The sequence below is a fragment of the Ptychodera flava genome, chromosome 3, assembly GCF_041260155.1.
Source record: "Ptychodera flava strain L36383 chromosome 3, AS_Pfla_20210202, whole genome shotgun sequence".
Taxonomy (NCBI): Eukaryota; Metazoa; Hemichordata; class Enteropneusta; family Ptychoderidae; genus Ptychodera; species Ptychodera flava.
The window spans coordinates 38,958,406-38,973,116 of NC_091930.1; the positions used below are offsets into that span (position 1 = coordinate 38,958,406).

Here is a 14,711-nt window from a genome sequence, read left to right on the forward strand (position 1 = left end):
TAAACTTCTTGTAGCATGATGAATACCAAGTCTTAAACCTCACAATGCAGTTGTTATGTGTAAAATGAGCAATATTATTATTGAAAATTGACTTCATTTGTCAACAGTAATAATGGTTGGTAATGATACAGAGGCTCGGTTGAAACTGGTTATTTCATCATGCTATAGGAATCCCTTATAGAACAGGAATGCCTGTCAGTACCATGTGAAATTAGCATTCACATGGCTAGTTGGCATGACTTAATGCATGTGCATAGGGAATAGGCAGTCAGGCAGTCCACATTCATTTCAGAAGCACGTTGGTAACATGTGTATAGGCCGAAATATTTAAATGAGCTAGCCATTCACACACATGTGAATGAATGGTTATTCTGAATCCACTCACATGTATGTGAACCAATGGTTATTTTGAATGCACATATGATGACAGGGTCATCCTGGCAGAAAAAGAGCACCATGAAAAGTACTGATTTGACACCCGATTTCACTTATTTTGATGTTGCCGTTATGAATTTGGTAAACATTGTTACATTTGCATGTTTGCAAGGTGTAAGCAAACATCAAATAAGTGAAATCAAATTCCAGTAAAATCAAGTACTTTTACACAGCCTCTTACGGTGAATTATAAGATACAATTGGTTGGATATGTAATTTAACCATATTTGGCCTAAAACTAAGACAGGCCAAACAGAGTTAAAAGCAACTCTGACTCACCTGAACACAGCAAACACAAGCAGATTCACCTTTCCAAACGTTCAAAATAAAAAGCACAAAACATATCTGTAAGTCTGATGACCAATTTAATAAATTTTTGGCTTTAACAAATTTCATAATAGACACAGTGAAAAGTGATTTAGTCAAAGATTAGTTTTTAAAAGAGTTCATTTAACTCTGGCCAAGTCTCGTCTTTCATGTCCTATTTTGTTTTGAAATTTGACATTGAAGACTTCTTTACGTAAGTCATGATTATTCTTGCCAAATTTCTCTTGGGCCTTGGCTGACATGCACACTGAAATGAAACAGAAAGGAGAGAATGAACTTAGCAACATTTATTAAGACGACAACTTTACAATAAAGTTTCAGAACATGTGTGTGATTTGTTACATACACATAGAGGAATTTTTTACATACATCTTTGCGAGTGCAAAATTAATACATTGAAAATGTAACATATATGTCTAGAAATGTGCTTGTGTACGTTGTATTGACTTGACTAGTTGCCACAGCCACTATACCGATTAATTTATGTACATCTTTACAAAGTGAGGGCATCACAATTCATAATTTGAATCAATACAAGAAAGTATGTTAATACATGAGGCAAACAAGTTATTGAACTCAATAAAAATTACAGCTGCTGTCCCTTGAAAATTAAGACATATCACATTTCTAAATATTTTTTCTGTCTTTCAATACAAGGCTTCTTACCTGGCAATATCATATTAACAATGGATTTTAAAAGTAACCATGTACAAAAGAAGTAAAAAATGCAAGTAAGACCAGGTGGTGCAAACAATCATAAGTTTACATAGCCATGTTCATCCTACGATCTACCGGTAGTTTGGTTTTTTTTTAATATTTTCATTTCGCCTATTTTTTTTATAGCAGTGTTTTTGCACTGAGTGAGACCATGGACGCAAACTAAGCTTAGGCGTTGTTCAAGCCCAGCTTTGTTTTTGCGTTAATGGCCACACCTCCCTCCGGCAGACAGTCCATGTAGCCGACAATGAGATGCTAATGATATGCAGAATGTACAAGTTTCAGTCAGGTTTCTCGACCAACTTCCCCTCTTGGGTACAACTTCAAACTCTGAAATACCAAGTCGGTGGCTATCGTCTGTTACATAATTAAATAGCAACATGTGGAAGTTTCCAAGTTCGTGGCACCCTCTGCCAACTTGCCAACTTACTTGACAACTTTCATGGTGGAAGTTGGCGGGGGCCTCTGCCAACTTGCCAACTTACTTGCCAACTTTCATTGGTGGAAGTTGGCGGGGACCTCTGCCAACTTGCCAACTTACTTGCCAACTTTCAATTGGGAAGTTGGCGGAGGCCTTTGCCAACTTCCACCCATTAAAGTTGGCAAGTAAGTAAGTTGGCAAGTTGGCACAGGCTTCCGCCAACTTCCACCCATGAAAGTTGGCAAGTAAGTTGGCAAGTTGGCAGAGGCCCCCGCCAACTTCCACCCATGAAAGTTGTCAAGTAAGTTGGCAAGTTGGCAGAGGCCCCCGCCAACTTCCACCCATGAAAGTTGGCAAGTAAGTAAGTTGGCAAGTTGGCACAGGCCCCGCCAACTTCCACCCATGAAAGTTGGCAAGTAAGTTGGCAAGTTGGCACAGGCCTCCACCAACTTCCACCCATGAAAGTTGGCAAGTAAGTAAGTTGGCAAGTTGGCAGAGGCCCCCGCCAACTTCCACCCATGAAAGTTGGCAAGTAAGTAAGTTGGCAAGTTGGCACAGGCCCCGCCAACTTCCACCCATTAAAGTTGGCAAGTAAGTTAGCAAGTTTGCAGAGGCCCCCGCCAACTTCCACCCATGAAAGTTGGCAAGTAAGTAAGTTGGCAAGTTGGCAGAGGCCCCCGCCAACTTCCACCCATGAAAGTTGGCAAGTAAGTTGGCAAGTTGGCACAGGCCCCCGCCAACTTCCAGCAGACAGTCCATGTAGCCGACAATGAGATGCTAATGATATGCAGAATGTACAAGTTTCAGGTTTCGTCGACCAACTTCCCCCTCTTGGGTACAACTTCAAACTCTGAAATACCAAGTTGGTGGCTATCGTCTGTTACATAATTCAATAGCAAACTTGTGGAAGTTTCCTAGTTCGTGGGACCCTCTGCCAACTTGCCAACTTACTTACTTGCCAACTTTCATGCGTGGAAGTTGGTGGCGCCCTTTGCCAAGTTGTGGAAGTTAGCAAGTTCGTGGGACCCTCTGCCAACTTGCCAACTTACTTGCCAACTTTCAATGGGGAAGTTGGCGGGGGCCTCTGCCAACTTGCCAACTTACTTACTTGCCAACTTTCATGCGTGGAAGTTGGTGGCGCCCTTTGCCAAGTTGTGGAAGTTAGCAAGTTGGTGGGACCCTCTGCCAACTTGCCAACTTACTTGCCAACTTTCAATGGGGAAGTTGGCGGGGGCCTCTGCCAACTTGCCAACTTACTTACTTGCCAACTTTCATGGGCCGAAGTTGGCGGGGGCCTCTGCCAACTTGCCAACTTACTTGCCAACTTTCAATGGGGAAGTTGGCGGAGGCCTCTGCCAACTTCCACCCATGAAAGTTGGCAAGTAAGTAAGTTGGCAAGTTGGCACAGGCCCCCGCCAACTTCCCGGTATGAAAGTTGGCAAGTAAGTTGGCAAGCTGGCACAGGCCTCCACCAACTTCCACCCATGAAAGTTGGCAAGAAAGTAAGTTGGCAAGTTGGCAGATGCCCCCGCCAACTTCCACCCATGAAAGTTGGCAAGTAAGTTGGCAAGTTGGCAGAGGCCCCCGCCAACTTCCACCCATGAAAGTTGGCAAGAAAGTAAGTTGGCAAGTTGGCAGAGGCCCCCGCCAACTTCCACCCATGAAAGTTGGCAAGTAAGTAAGTTGGCAAGTTGGCAGAGTCCCCGCCAACTTCCCAGTATGAAAGTTGGCAAGTCAGTTAGCAAGTTGGCACAGGCCTCCGCCAACTTCCACCAATGAAAGTTTGCAAGTAAGTAAGTTGGCTCTGCCCCCGCCAACTTTCACCCATGAAAGTTGGCAAGTAAGTTAGCAAGTTGGCAGAGGCCCCCGCCAACTTCCACCCATGAAAGTTGGCAAGTAAGTAAGTTGGCAAGTTGGCATAGGCCCCGCCAACTTCCCTTTATGAAAGTTGTCAAGTAAGTTGACAATATGGCAGATGCCCGTGCCATCTATTATTGTCTTCTCATTTACATATTTTTCGTGTAACCCCATGTTCGTGTCGGCTACATAGACTATCTGCCCTCCCTCCGCCCTGTCCAGGTATACAGATACGTACTTTCTTTTCACCCCTAAAGCTCAGGTTAAAAATGTCGGGCCATATACAAAACCAAGCTTCCCAGGAAAACATCAATGTGCAGAGAAAAGCCTCTCTATAAGGCATACTAATTTCGTAATTGCCCTTTATAAATATGCATTTCAAATACTTACCGGATGAACGGAAAATTATCGTCCACGACGACTTGCTATCTCGGCCACTGCATCCAACACTGTCGCGGGGAAATACACTTTACCTTCATGCCAACTGAAACATTACCACTTAGACCTAACTCACTTGCTGTTTTGACTCAAAATGTGTCGTCACTGGGGGAAGAAATGACCGAGAAATCAGCCATAATTCGTGAGATTCAGCTGGTCTGAACAGCCATTACTTCAAAAAATCTGCGCAATCTCATTTGAGAGATGCAATGTGATATCCGACAACGAACGATCGTGTGGGAACACAAAGCATTGGTCAAATTCGAAAGGTCAAGGGTCGTGATCGTCGCAAAATTTTGACATTTCAAGTACGCGTAAACTGTTCCTTTAGATTTTTCCAATAAGCAAAAATTGACTTTATATGAAGAGATCAGTTAAAATACGGACGTTCAACACACTAAGTGAACCCTGTTGCAATTCTGATCAGCCTCGTTAAATCCAAGCGTACTCATTTACGGGACCCTTACGTTCATACCCTGTTGCGTCCCGTCCACTCTTCCAACACAACTCTTTCCAAAGTCACGACATCATACATCGTCAGAACCGCTAGTCCATCCGGCTCGACTTTTGAACGGTTTGGGGAGATGAACAGTACCTGTACTACGTTTCCATTAAGTTTTATGTAAGTTGTAATCGCGAAAGTTTTACAATGGCAGATGCAGAACCGTCGCAAGTGTGTTCGTCGTTGTGTGATGATCTGACGTACATTACATGTACATGACTGCACATCATAGCCAGTTGCTGACGGACGTACGCGAAAACATGGACCGTATGAGAAAAATTTAATGACAGATCCAACCATATTACGTCTGGAAATGTGAGTACCTTTCAATAGAATGCAGGTTCCGATCATATGGAATATTTAGCGGTGAACATGTGTTTATTATTGCACATTTTGAAAATAAAAATAAACGATGTTTAAAATTTTATCTGTGCTGATTTAATTTAGAGGCTGCTCACAGACGTTTGTAGCCATCTGCATGACTTCCCTCTTGTCATATTCATTGGTTTATACTGAAAATCCCTGGTCTCGTTTTTTTGAATGGAGATGAATGAAACTAATGCTAATTATATTTAAGGGATAGGCTGTAACTTCATAATTTTGGCAGAAATTGTGTTCTTCGTACATCGACTACAGGTTTTTCTCTCCTTTCAAAATCATGTTAGCCAGTATTGCTAATGTTATTCTATTTTCTAAAACACGTTCAAATATCCAGTCTTCACAACCTGTATTATGTACAGTCAGCATTGTTATTGTTGGTAAACACATTTTGGTCTGGACTAAACTTCAATTGAACACAATAACAGTGAACTTTTATAATATACATGCACACAAAGTGTATGTTGGTTGTATTGATAATGTCAACGAGCTAATTCAACTTAAATTTGTAAACCAATGAAGTAAGTGCAGTTGATACATAACAAAAATATTAACAAAATCAAAAACTTACAGCTTTATACTGTCACTTTAAAATGGCAAACCGTTGCTTCTGTAGCCACTAAATATTTAAGTCTGAGAACAATTTAACTGGTAAATGTGACCCATGTGGCATTTCTATAGTGCAAACATGAGTATTACACCTGAAAAACTTAACCCAAGTAAAATCAACTCTACACATGAGTGCCGCCTAATTTATTTAAATTAAATAGACAATAGGGATGTGAAAACATGAGAATTGACAACAAGTCAGTCCTTGGAGTTTATTAATGCATGTCTAAATTTTTACCGCCACATGTGTAAGCTACCATTCAATCCATTGACAATCTTCCCTTCTATCATGAATTCAATAGGACTGCTAATGAATGGTTACTTCACATGGCTGAGTCTGATTTCACATTCATAGCCAGTGATGAATGTTCAAATTTTAACATGTCATATTTCCAATACTGGCATGTGGCAGGTTGGACTGCTATGGACTGCCTATTTTTCCTCAAATAACCATTCAACCTGTTCCACACAGGAATGTGGACTGGCTAATAGGCAGTTCAGAACTAGAATACGTAGTGGACACACAGGAAAAAAATACTGAAAAAAAGGGAGGAAAAAATGGCATTAATGGGTCTTTTATAGTTAGCCCATGAAGGACTATTCCAATGGCAGACTGTCATTACAGTGGAGTAACATTGAATATCTTGGGTAATCATAGAAAGGCAGACACTGGGTTGTGGAAAGTGCATTGAAATCACAACGGTCATGTTATACATTTTCCCCAACATCTGAAAACATCATACAGATACTCAGTTGAAGTAAAGTTATTTTATTTGTTTATTATTTATATATTTATTTGTTTATTATTTATTTCAAGAATGCAAGAATGTTGTTTTCACTAAAGCATATATTAAAAGTTATAAGGATTATATATATGTGTACAACTTTGTACCTATGTAATCTTTCTTTTTTGGGGAGGGGGGGGCCACAAAAATTTTGGTGCCGGTGATGGGGGGGCACTAAAATTTTTGCTGGTGTTAGGGGGGGGGCCTGTAAAAAATATACGCACCACATATTTTCTCTTCCGGCCCCCCCCCCCCCTGCCGTTAATTGTGCTCGTTCCCTAATTTAGACTCTCCACAGTCGCTGTGCCTTGTTTTGTGCGCGCCGCGATGGGCCTGCATTCGAAGGCAGTGCAGCTGTGAGCAGGCGCTGCCAGACACAGCGACTGTCCGATCCGTTTTTGCAAGTATATGAATATTCTTAAGGGTAGTGACGTCAAAAGAAAAACCTATCTAACTGGGCGGAGAGAATATATAATAGTAGCTGGTAGACCTATATACGCGGTATGTTTTTATTTTACATTTTTTATTTTATTTGGCTATGCTACTTGTCATTTTTGTTTTGATTAACGGGTGTATGGAGTTCTATAAAGTACCCGGATCAGGCAGAAATCCGACCGGTCGCTTGCAAGAACGTCCAGACCCTGGGATTCGCGTCGTGTCTCTGAAGGGCGCGCGTGTTACAACAAGGGAGAACGCGAATCGCAGGGTCTCTGCCAGACTATCGGTAATTGTGTAAAACGAGATCATTTCAGCAAGCTTTAGCGCATTTATCAATTTTATTTTTGCACATGGAACGCTTTGACTGATGATGATCGTAATATATTCCAACGTCGTCTCCACTGAGTTCGATAGAGCGTGGAAGTTTCCCGTCGTGTATAGAGAGTGGCATAGGCATGTACTGTCAAGTGAACTGTCTATAGGTGATGTATTTGCGCGTGCGTCGAATGAACACGAACGGCGGTAAGGCTGCGCTCAGAAAAAATAGTGATGGGGAGCTGGAGGAATTCAGGGGGGATAAGGAAATTCCCGGGGTAGTTGAGGGGAGACTGGAAAGTCTTTGTCTGCCTTTAGTGAAGGGGCCTTAAAATATTTTGGTTCCTAACATTTTGATAATAGTAATTATTAAACAAAATCTAGAAACGTTTTGTCGCATTTTATGACTTTAGTCTCGAAAAAATCTAAAAATGTATGATTGCCATTAAACTTACGTAAAAACAACACGTTTGCCTTGTAACGGGGAAGAAGCTGTAAATATTGATGATTGTTTTTCAATATTTTTATACAATGTATCAAATACAGTTTCTTGCTGTCTCTCTACAGCATGCTGAAACACGTAAACAATATTCAGTTTGTCAACAAAGCCTGTATATCTAAATATTGGTGATAACTGAATTAGAGTCCAGACTGAAAGTCATTCGTCAATTATAATTATATAATAAAAATGCACAATACACGTACACAGATTGTGCTAGCAAGCTGAATACTGGACAGCTCAACATGCTGCCTTGAGTAGAAGAACAAGAAAGCGGTTGTGTAAACTGGACATTTCGCCAACAGGGGATATAATAATAACAAAATTATCAATAGTTATACCCGAGAGGCCTGTGGCAAGGACAGGCCGAACTTCTTCACAAATCCGCAAATAACGCTCAGACTGAAAACACAGGAAACCCATTAGTTGTTACATTTAATCCCACCTTTCCAAAAAATGTGTAATAAGCTACATTGACATTGGGATATCGTAGCTGAAGATGAGGAGATCAGTAAAGCTATAGGAGACACCCCTTTCACTTCCTTCGGACAACCACCAAACCTTCAAAAACTAAAAGTTCTTATAAAAACCAGTCTCTCCAAGTCATCGAATCACAATACCATGGGATACACCAAACGTTGCAATAACTGCAATCAACACCACTATTACGTGCCTCGATGTGAGTGCAAATCAGTGCATCGATTTGAGTAGGAACATCCGGGGAGTTAGCGGGCCGGTGAACGATGTACTGACCGGTAAAATATTAATGCACGCACTGCTGTTTTGACTTTCGTTAAAATCTGTTTGACAATGGTCGGTAACGATAAAATTGTTTGAAAGTGCCCTGCATGTAACTATATGTCATATAGCATTAACTGTGAAAAGGCATGTAATTAAAATATTATTGCCTGAATACATGGGTTTATGTGCCCTCGCAGCAGGAGGCAATTAGCCCTCTGGCGTCGGGCAAATTGTCACCTGTTCTTGTTTAATAATATAGCACCGAAACTTACCGGCACCTATACTGGCGTAACACGTTATGTCATCGGCAATATTTCATGTAACACACGTAACCTTATCCATGTCATCACTTGTCAAAAATGTCACAAACAATATATCGGCGAAACTAAACGTGAACTTAAAACTAGTATCTACGAACACGGCTACACCATTCGTAGCCACAAACTAACTCCTGTCTCCGATCATTTAACCAAACCCGACCATAATCTTTCACACTTTCGCGCTAGCGGCATTAGTAAAGTCCACACCATCAGCACCAGTAAAACAAGACTTGACTCCTTGAACACAAATAATCACCACTTTAACGCACTAACACTCAACGGTTTAGCCAAAAGCGATTGTCAACACCCTCTTTTTCACCCCTGTTCGTCCCCAAGCTCTTCGGCCTCTTCTTTTTCCCTCTACCAAGGGTGCCCATTTACCTCGCCCTGTCCTTCCACCTACAAGAGGGTCTTTTTTTTCTCTGCCACCGGCGCATTCCAGCCTAACACTCAAGCCTTACCAGCACGCTGAGAAAGTTGGGTCACACTTTACTGCCCTTTCCCGCCAATTTTATTTCTAATCTATGTCATTTCATATCATTTACACTCCCTTTCTGGATATCCTGCCATTTTCAACGCCTACTCCCAAATGCAGGGCGACTACGCGTTCGTGTGCCCGTCGGACAAGTCGGCCCGCGCTTACTCAAAATTTGGCGCAAACGTGTATATGTACCACATGACCCACGTGCCGTCTACCTCTGTTTGGCCGCGCAAATGGTTGAAAGCTGCCCACGGGGAAGATATATCATTTGTATTCGGAGCACACTTCAGTCACGGTAAAGGCCCAGAGAATGTCACAATGAACCCAGAGGAAGTGGCTATGTCACTTAAGGTCATGAAATACTGGACAAACTTCGCTAAATCCGGGTAAGGCTGTTCAAAACTCTAGGAGTACCTCGACGACCTTGGAAAGTAATGTTTAAAGTTAATACAGAGTTGTCACAACTATTCGATTTCTCTTCAACAAGGTGAAATTCAACGTGTAAATCCTGAACGAATAGGAGGTCGCGAATCTTTAACAATATGGACATTTGATGGTGCTCGCCATTTTAAGTTAAGGATCAAACGTAAAAAAGTTATAGTTTGCAAAATCAAGACAGAAGTGGTCATCGGTACATGGCCTTTATCTGTTTTCGTAACAATTTATCTCTATGATATTTCCATAAACAAAGAAACCTCCTGTAAATGATTGGCCTTATATATTTATTGCTCTTTGTGCATCGATAAACGGCAAATTTAATTATTGAATGATTGCAAAAAAGAGTATATATATATATATATATATATATATATATTATATATATATATATATATATATATATATATGTATATATATATATATATATATATATATATATATATATATATATATATATATATATATATATTTGAGGTGATTTATTATTGTAATAAGCGAACTGTTTACTCCTATATGTTTGAACAACAATTTCTCAAGCCGATACGTTACTATTTTTTCTCCAACATCTGCTGAAGTTTTCCAAGGAGTCCTCGGTCTTCCAAGACATCACAATGTTCTCTCCTTTTAAAACGACATATACAAAAAGGAGATACCGTCGTCTTTATATAGCCTCTGTTAATGCCCTGTTACAGTCTTTAAATTTTACTTCTGTAGGAATCCAAACTTATCTGGCACTGGCGGGGAATCATCCGGGGATGATTGGCCACTGTTCAAAGTACCCGGATTAGCCTACAAAGAACTCTCTCCAAAGATGGAAAACAAGCGAGCATTAAAAGCCAAGGAGTGCGCACTCTGGAACGACTTCCTTCCAAAGCTTATGAAACATACAGGTTTGTATAGACAGAGTGACTTAACATATTTGTCTACGAGAGTGCTCAAACTTGGCGACATTAAACTTTCCGCATTTTGGTAAAGTGTGAAAACATTGCACATAAAAATGATATACACTGTATTGAGAAAAACTTTAATCAATTTATCTGTACAATTTCTCTCTCCCTCCCCCCCCCCCTCTCTCTCTCTCTCTCTCTCTCTCTCTCTCTCTCTCTCTCTCGCTCTCTCTCTCTCTCTCTCTCTCTCTCTCTCTCTCTCTCTCCGTAGATGTTGATACAGTGTGTACAGCCCCCGATGAGGAACATAGGAAGTACAAAGAAGAAAGCAATACGCCTTGATCATCGTAGATATTTCTAAAATAATGAAATAATCAATTTCTAATTTGATAATTTTACATTGGCAATTGACGTTTGTCAGAGGGATTACAAGTTCAGCATGTCATAAACCACCACAGATATATACTTTTGCAAGACACAGCACGTGCTTACCCCAATTTCTGTACTATTATGTGTTTCCCGCGAGCTAGACAAATTTCCTTGTTGATGTGATGTGAGTTATGTACACTCCCTGGTCACCTATAAAAAGAGTGAATTGCATAATCTGGCCAATATGCGAGGTGATTTTAAGTCTTGCGGTTAAATTTTAAAACAATCGTTGCACAAAATTATATGTTGTCAGCACGCACAACAACGCTGAGTTTATTTATAATTCGCCCATTAGTTTGACTGCATCACAGTCGGACATTGTTTGCAGACGATTTCAAATAAAAAAAAAACACCCCCACCTTTCTTTTCGATTTATATTTCCACAAGGTAATAATTAGATTTAATTATTCGTAGAACTGGTTTGCTGCATATATCGACAACGAAGGGGTTTAATCAAAGAAGAAACGATGGCTGCATCTTTTGAAAAGGTTTTCATCACTTTTGTAATGTAAATTAATTACATTTAGAGTATTGGCACTTCCAGCACAAGGCATGAAAGGTAGTTACAAACAGATATGAGACTTTCACAATTTTTTATCTTTCTCAGTTGTAAAAGCCCCAAACCCTAATTAAGTATGTACTTTCCGAAAGCCCTGATATTGGGAAATCCGATCGTACACAACACACAGTCATTATTTGCATAGTAGTCACGTGACAAGCGTGTTTTCGAACCTTCCAAAAATCGGTTTTTCCTCCCTAAGCGACTTCTGGTTGAAATTTATACATTGATAATCCTTTGCAATATCGTTCAAATCTGTGTCGCGATTGTTTTCTCCGAGTCTCCATTCAAATTACATGGCATGACAACTATAATTCCTTGAAAAGCACCCTAGTCTAACACCGTCAATAGTGCATAATGGCAAAAAAAACCCCAAAAGCATATACAAGAAATCCCAGACACGGACCGATTTAAAGGATGTTACAAAGGCTTGTCAATGCCCTAATTTCATACGGGAATCTTATGGCGTATTCATTTCGTACAATGTGCAATTTTATTGTTAGCAAGACAATTCTAGTCGGCACTAAAAACTTGACCGGTGACATAACACAAGTGCAGGCCGTGTTGACAAAATGAAATCAAAACTACTAGACAGTAATCATGTTGGGAGTAGAACAAGAAACTCTATTTTAGGGTTATAACTGAAAACAATGCATTAAAAGTTACAGTCAATGGCTTTTAAAATGTTCAAACAAGCAAAGGAGACGCTCCATACTTTGGATCAATTATACATCTTCTGAATGGACACTGTTTTGCCAAAAGCCGAAATTTTCAGTTTAAATCCGTGATGATTACAATCTTTCCCACACCTAGGTGATGCAATGCCACCCTGAAACAACGCCAGAGCGTAGTGATTATTTGTAGCTTCGTGAAAATATGTTTCATCCAGGATTGATTAAACCTTCAGAAGTTACAGCCCTAATAGCTGCGAATGTGTAAACCGATTTGAAAATATCCCCAGTTTTCCGAGAGTTTTCTTTGAATAAGACCCATTAAAGACTGAAAAGGTGTATAACACTGTTATTAGTGTCGAAAGTAGCTTGTAAATTCAAACGTTTTAACATCATTTTAGATTTCCGGCCATTTTCAAAAACTGATCACATGACAGAGAAAATAAAGATTACAACAACAAAATGTTGGTCATCGTGTGTTGTGCATTCAAGTAAATGGCATCATACTTGTTGCAGTGTGGTGGCGCTGTTGACACAATCGCGGTGGAAATGCTGAAAAAAATGCTGATAAATTAGACGATGTTCAAAGTTGACTTTAAGAATAAAGTTTCGTGTCTTGTGAGACATTAAACAAGGGATAAATCATTAACTAAGATGAAATAAATGAAATAAATATGAAGTATTGAAGTGACATTTTGTTTCCTGTAATTTCACATTGTCTGTTTTTCTCGTCAAATTCATTTGTGTATTTTTCTTTTGTGTCATTTATTCACAGTTATGTATACATTACACTTCATGTTCACAGTATGCATATTTGTTACCACAGTTTGAATCAACTCAAATTTAGACTCAAAAAGGGTTTATGATTTAAATCACGTTTAATTGCGATAAATTTAACTTTAATGAAAATGCAGATCCGTTATCTTGTGATATTCCTGACATTTCTCATCTACGACACTGTGTCGGACCTGGGACCAGTAACTTGTTTCCTGACTATATAGACGCCATAACATGTTTAAAAACGCCCGTCGTATCAACAGCATTTTATAAAGCTGGACAACTTTTATGAAAGTGAATTCATATTAATAGGGTCACGCCACAATGATACTTCTGAAGATTCGATTCGTGATAACAGTATGCCACTATATCAAACCTATTGCCCAATGCATCTCCTCACATAACTTAATACCTTACCACCCTGCCGTCTTTGTCTTAATTTTATGATAGCGACATAACAAGCGGCCATATTCTTTTTTGTTATATTTTATTTTGTCTCTCTTTGCTATAGTTGTTTTTCTTCTTGTTTGGAAAATTTAGAAATCGACGGGTACATTTATCGGGAGAGTCTACTTATTTCAGCGTCAAATGATTGGACATGACGATCACACGCATAACTCGGAACCTCCATGCACTTGCTCAACGTCACTGTGTAACTGACTGACTGGCAGACCTAAAGCTTATTGACTGAGTGCCGGATGAATATTGATTGTTTTGAGGTCGGATCATATGGCAGCACTGCTATTGTTACTTTCCTTGGTGGCTCGTGCGCCGAGCTTGGCGTTGGTTGCCATGGAAATTGGCAAATCTTGACGCGTCGATTTGTAGTTGTTTGAGGGTTTTGCTTGCACGCGTTATGTTCATACTTCTGATCACAGTCCCTCTATACACGTGAATAGAGGGACTGTGTTCTGATAGCTGGTCACTTCAAAACGTCGCTATTTGTAATCGCCACTTTACATTACAATGGGTCAATTGAAGCAGAGCATTTCATCAGATGTCGACCTGCTCCAGTTAAAAGGTCAGTTGGAGAGGTTCAAAGGTCAGAGGCGATTTCTTCGACTCTAAGGTATATCGTGTTGGGGTTTTGGAACACCTTGTACAGACAGTGGAGCCATTCAACTATCTTTCAGACACACTCACGACTGTATTGTGTCATCGTTCCAAAAGTATAAAATATGTTTCTGCAACAACGTGGTGCACGTTTGCTATTTCTTTTAATATGATCTTTCCACGTGACAGATAACGGAAAACTACAGAAGGAAACTTCGAATAAATTCAAAACCTACACATTTATTTAGACCCTCCCGACTGTGCATATGAGACAGCTGAAAATATTTAAACACAATGGCATAAAGTAGATATAATCCTGATGAATTAGATTATCAGTGTCAAGTACGTATTACACACGACACACGGTCAGGATGTCGAATATTATTATCTGGATAAAATTATCCATTGCGGGTTTTAAAGTATTTTCATGGGGCAGAAAATAACTGGATGCCACCCGAAATGGATCGAGTTTCAACATTAAACTGATTTGTAGAACTGTACTTATTTATGCGAAAGATACAATGCCACGCAAAAAACCAAGCGTTTCTTGCCTCATTGGTTTGCGACGATGATTCAAGTACTGAGTAATACGGCGATCACGTGACGTCGACTCCACGTTGGCGTCCTCGCTGTA

General features: G+C 40.0%; 2 long non-coding RNA genes across 2 annotated transcripts; one reads left to right on the forward strand and one right to left on the reverse strand.

Moving 5' to 3' along the window:
- Positions 1-783: 783 nt before the first annotated feature.
- LOC139129981 (uncharacterized) lies at positions 784-4,410 on the reverse strand. Its single transcript, XR_011551732.1, has 2 exons — positions 4,148-4,410; positions 784-1,009 (listed from the first exon to the last, which is right to left on the reverse strand). It is a non-coding gene; the product is annotated as an uncharacterized lncRNA (long non-coding RNA).
- Positions 4,411-9,457: 5,047 nt separating this feature from the next.
- On the forward strand, positions 9,458-10,931 carry LOC139129980 (uncharacterized). The gene is made up of 3 exons (XR_011551731.1): positions 9,458-9,649; positions 10,416-10,591; positions 10,860-10,931. It is a non-coding gene; the product is annotated as an uncharacterized lncRNA (long non-coding RNA).
- Positions 10,932-14,711: the final 3,780 nt, after the last annotated feature.